This window comes from Equus asinus, unplaced genomic scaffold (genome assembly GCF_041296235.1).
Source record: "Equus asinus isolate D_3611 breed Donkey unplaced genomic scaffold, EquAss-T2T_v2 contig_625, whole genome shotgun sequence".
In the NCBI taxonomy this organism is placed as follows: Eukaryota; Metazoa; Chordata; class Mammalia; order Perissodactyla; family Equidae; genus Equus; species Equus asinus.
In genome coordinates this window covers 1-5,458 of record NW_027225322.1, presented here as the reverse complement: position 1 = coordinate 5,458, position 5,458 = coordinate 1, and the positions used below count along the sequence as shown (strand labels likewise).

At 67.4% G+C, this 5,458-nt stretch overlaps 1 non-coding gene across 1 annotated transcript; it reads right to left on the bottom strand.

The window, feature by feature from the left end:
• Window positions 1-2,676: 2,676 nt before the first annotated feature.
• On the bottom strand, window positions 2,677-2,795 carry LOC139044148 (5S ribosomal RNA). Its single transcript, XR_011501196.1, has one exon. It is a non-coding gene; the product is annotated as a 5S ribosomal RNA (ribosomal RNA).
• Between the last annotated feature and the right edge of the window lie 2,663 nt (window positions 2,796-5,458).

Genomic DNA, 5,458 nt, shown 5'->3' with positions numbered 1-5,458 from the left:
CTTCCTGAGTTGACAGAACGACCAGCCAGAAAAGTCAGGACACGGAGAACTTCGCCCGAGAAACCAACGCAATCTACCAGACGTACAGAACCCCCTCCCCGACGACCACAGCGTCCACAGTCTGCTCGAGTGCAGGTAGGGACATTACCCAGGGTCTCCCACAGGTTAGGTCACCCGTTGAGTCTCCTTAGTTTTACCAAGATGGCTAGCGCGCCGAGGATGGACGGATGAGCGCAACGGTGTGATTACGGGGAGGGAAACGCACGTCCGAACACCCGTTGGTGCCTCCCGACGTCACCGGTATCCCCGTCCCGAGACCTCTGGGCTTCAGGGTTCTGGGCCGCAGCCCTCTCCCGTCGTCCACCCGGGATCCAGTGCGCACGATGTCTGCACTGCCCAGCTCAAGAGTTTGGGCCCTGTGGGCGTTCTTGGATCCCGTTGGAAAGGGGACCTCGGGACGCGAGGGAGAGGAAAGGGGCGGGGGTGGGGGGGTGGGGGGGGCGGGCTGGGGGAAAGAGAGCGACGACGCCATCAACGCATGTCTGACCAGGACCTGGGCTGTGCCAGGCTCTCCATTTCCGACGGCACCGCGTCCCGTCGTCGGGGACGCCGCCTCTCGTCGGGACGTGTTGGCCTGCCGTCGGTCCTCCCGTCCCAGGCACGAGGCGGCGAACTCCCCCAAAGGCAGAGATTTTGGCACCTGCGTCCTCGGCTGCTGGGTCCGGCCCCAAGCAGGCACGCGGCCCGCAGGTGCCGGGCGAATGTCGGCGGAAAGCACTATGCTCACAGGGAAGGACGGCAGACGATGAGCGCGCACCAACCAGTGCCGCGCTCCGTGCTGAGCGGTGTGCTCCGTGCTCCCGCTTCCGTGCTCGCAACAACGCCACCGACGAGGCACTAACGGGACCCCCTTTCCAACCAGATGAGGCAACTGCCGCTCAGGGAGGGCGAGTCCCTCGCAGGAACGGCGGCCCTTGCTGCCGAGCCTTCGTTTGAGACCAAGCCTCCGGGCCCGCACTCTGGGAAACTTACGGAGACACAGCCCCAGTTCTCCCAGCAGAACACGCTCACCGGAGGTCAGATTGGGGGAGCCGTCGGAACCAGAACCACCCAGGGCGCTACCCTGCAGGGAGCGACGCGCGGCCCGCCCCGCCCCGCCGCCGCCCCGCCACCCCGCCATCCCGGGCAAGCAGGAAGCAGGCCACAGGTGCCCTGGGTCTGCTCTGGCAGGGAAAGTGGGGCCCACGGGAAAAGGGAAACACGAGGATATTCGCTCCCAGGATGATTGCTGAACGGTGAGAGGATGGAGGTTGAGGTCCTCTCTTCCTGCTGTGCCCGCATGTCCCAGCTTCTCCACAGCGAGCAACTATTGCTTTCTGTCCGCGGTGGGGAAGAGACGGCTTACCTTGATGAATTCCCCCCTTGAAAATGTAAAAGTCCGTGCGATCTGAGGCAAGTCTCCCCTCTCCTCCTCCCTGTCATCCCGGCTCTCCTCCCCTGGAGCAAACTCCCCTCCCGCTTTCCCGGATCCCCTTTCCGCGATAGTCTGCGCGGACACAGGCAGGGGAAGAGCAGACTTTCAAAGCTGCCCGAGCCGCACGAAATGAAAGCTGAAGCCAAGGAGCCAGGAAGGGCTGGCCGCTGAGGACGGAAATGTCCTCTCGGGGGACTCGTCCACTCCCTCTGGCAGACAGAGGCCAGGAGGGGGGCAGGACAGAGTGAGGCACCTGAGTGAGGGGACACCAAAACCCTGGGCGAGCGCAGCCAGATTCCTAATCCTTCCATCCAGTCTGTTCAGAATCAAAACGGATGCGAGGGATCCAGGAGGAGCCAGACACCGACCTTTCAAACGAAGGCAGGACCCCCCGCCCCCACCCCCCAAAAGACAAAAGCGAAGACGGAGACGGAGTTGGATCCCAGCTGGGGAGCGGGGGGAGGCGCTTGAAACTTAGACACTTGGGGAAGGGGACGTCTTTAAGGCAAGACAACACAAAAGGACCCGTACCAACTCCGGTGCGGAAACGAGGGTTTCTCGCGAACGACGGTATCAAGGACAGCCAGGTGCCGACTTGGAGAAGCTGACACACGGCGCAGGCATCAGAAAATCCAGAAGCCGTCCCGCTTGGGATGGATGGCCAGGCCCGGAAGGCTCCTGTCGAGCCCAGTGGGCCCCGTCCTTCTGTAGGTGCTGTTTGGAGAAGCCTGATCCGGGGTCTTTCCTAGATGGGCTCTGGAAGACGGATGGGCTGCCGGCAGCTTGCCGAAGCTGTCCGGGCCTCCGCAGCCCGGAGCGGGATCCGTTCCATCGCACACCACGACTCGACCAACTGCTTGGGGGCCGCGCCGGCCGAGTGGACCGCTAGGGTCTCTCAGGAGCCTGGCGGGTGGGAAGAGGCCGCCGAGGACAGAGGGAGCCCGCCGGACGAGGGCGGCGTCGGGGGCACGGCCACGCGGGGCCGGCCCCGGTTGGCCCTGGGTTCCCGTGGGGCCGCGAGGTGGAAGGGCTGGGCGGCGGCCGCGGCCGCGGGGCACTCGCGCGGCTGGACAGCGGTGGGGGCGTGGCGGGGCGATGGGGCGACCGGTGAGGAGGGAGGAGGGGCGGGAGGAGCATGGAGGGAGCGGCGCTGGGGGCGGGGGGGGGGGGGGCAAAAGGAGAGGGAGGCGGCGGGAGGCAAAAGCCTACAGCACCCGGTATTCCCAGGCGGTCTCCCATCCAAGTACTAACCAGGCCCGACCCTGCTTAGCTTCCGAGATCAGACGAGATCGGGCGCGTTCAGGGTGGTATGGCCGTAGACGCTGGTGGCTGCCGCCGGCGCCCCTAAGAAGCCTCGCGCGCGCGCGCGCGCGCGCGCTGTCGCCTGGTCCCTGTGACGCGCCGTCGCCTGGCCCCTGTGACGCGCGCGCCCGAGCCCCTGTGACGCGCACCGGACGCCCGCGTCCCCTGCGCCCCGCGCTCCGCCGCCTGCCGCCTGCCTGCCACTGCCTCCCGCCACCGCCGCCGCCGCCGCCGCCGCGGCCAGCCAAACCCTGCCCTGCCCTGCCCTGCCCTGCCCTGCCCTGCCCTGCCGCCCGCCCAGGGCGCGGGAGGCCTCGGGCACCCCGGGGACTGTGGGCGGGCGGGGCGCAAGTCTAGGCGCTCTCCCAAGCCGGCCCCGGACGCTCCAGGCCTCCTGTCCGCCCGCATCCCGGCGACGGGTCGCAGGACATCCGGCTGCTCTGCTCGGGGCCAGGTGGCCCGGGGCGTCGGGCGCGTCGGCGCGTCGGCGCGTCGGCGCGTCGGGGCCCCGGGCCCGCGAGGCCCCTCCGGCCCGAGGCGCCTCCCAACGAACCCGGGCCCAACAACCCCCGGCGGCCGCCGCTCCGGCCCGGCCCCAACTTGCCCAAATCCAGCTGGAGCCACCGGCGCGACCAGAGGGCATCACCGGAAACCCCTCCGGGGCGGGCGGCGGGGCGCGGGGAGACCAGGGCGGGCCACCCTTCCCCGCCCCGCCCCGCGCCCCGCCCACGGGACCCGGACCGCGCCCTCAACCCCAGGCCCCGCGGCCACCCTGGACAGCTCCTGACTGACCGACCTGAGAGACACAGAGACAGAGACAGAGACAGAGAGATTGAGAGGATCCGAGACACGGACCCAGACAGACACCCACCGGGACAGACACACAGACGCTCACGCTGACGCAGAGAGGCCCTGCCCAAGAGGCAGCTTCCCCACAGGAGGGCGGTGGTGCTTGAGCTGGGCCCGGGCAAGGAGGCGGGGGCCCTGGGGCTGGCGATCACCCCTGGGGCCCTGGGACGTGCAGACAGGGTCTCAGGAGTGCAGCGCTCCTGGGATCCCTGTCCCGCGACCCGGACGCCCAGGAGCCACGGACTGGCAGCCGGGCTCGGGCTCGCTCTCGCTCTCGCTCTCGCTCTCGCTCTCGCTCTCGCTCTGTGTGTGTGCGTTTTTGTGTGCGCCTGCGTGTCTGTGTCTGTTTGTGTGTTTCTTTCCTTCTCTCTTCGCCTCTTCGTTCTGGCTCTTTTCCTCTTTCTGCGGGGCGCCCCCGGACTTCCTGAGTTGACAGAACGACCAGCCAGAAAAGTCAGGACACGGAGAACTTCGCCCGAGAAACCAACGCAATCTACCAGACGTACAGAACCCCCTCCCCGACGACCACAGCGTCCACAGTCTGCTCGAGTGCAGGTAGGGACATTACCCAGGGTCTCCCACAGGTTAGGTCACCCGTTGAGTCTCCTTAGTTTTACCAAGATGGCTAGCGCGCCGAGGATGGACGGATGAGCGCAACGGTGTGATTACGGGGAGGGAAACGCACGTCCGAACACCCGTTGGTGCCTCCCGACGTCACCGGTATCCCCGTCCCGAGACCTCTGGGCTTCAGGGTTCTGGGCCGCAGCCCTCTCCCGTCGTCCACCCGGGATCCAGTGCGCACGATGTCTGCACTGCCCAGCTCAAGAGTTTGGGCCCTGTGGGCGTTCTTGGATCCCGTTGGAAAGGGGACCTCGGGACGCGAGGGAGAGGAAAGGGGCGGGGGTGGGGGGGTGGGGGGGGCGGGCTGGGGGAAAGAGAGCGACGACGCCATCAACGCATGTCTGACCAGGACCTGGGCTGTGCCAGGCTCTCCATTTCCGACGGCACCGCGTCCCGTCGTCGGGGACGCCGCCTCTCGTCGGGACGTGTTGGCCTGCCGTCGGTCCTCCCGTCCCAGGCACGAGGCGGCGAACTCCCCCAAAGGCAGAGATTTTGGCACCTGCGTCCTCGGCTGCTGGGTCCGGCCCCAAGCAGGCACGCGGCCCGCAGGTGCCGGGCGAATGTCGGCGGAAAGCACTATGCTCACAGGGAAGGACGGCAGACGATGAGCGCGCACCAACCAGTGCCGCGCTCCGTGCTGAGCGGTGTGCTCCGTGCTCCCGCTTCCGTGCTCGCAACAACGCCACCGACGAGGCACTAACGGGACCCCCTTTCCAACCAGATGAGGCAACTGCCGCTCAGGGAGGGCGAGTCCCTCGCAGGAACGGCGGCCCTTGCTGCCGAGCCTTCGTTTGAGACCAAGCCTCCGGGCCCGCACTCTGGGAAACTTACGGAGACACAGCCCCAGTTCTCCCAGCAGAACACGCTCACCGGAGGTCAGATTGGGGGAGCCGTCGGAACCAGAACCACCCAGGGCGCTACCCTGCAGGGAGCGACGCGCGGCCCGCCCCGCCCCGCCGCCGCCCCGCCACCCCGCCATCCCGGGCAAGCAGGAAGCAGGCCACAGGTGCCCTGGGTCTGCTCTGGCAGGGAAAGTGGGGCCCACGGGGAAAAGGGAAACACGAGGATATTCGCTCCCAGGATGATTGCTGAACGGTGAGAGGATGGAGGTTGAGGTCCTCTCTTCCTGCTGTGCCCGCATGTCCCAGCTTCTCCACAGCGAGCAACTATTGCTTTCTGTCCGCGGTGGGGAAGAGACGGCTTACCTTGATG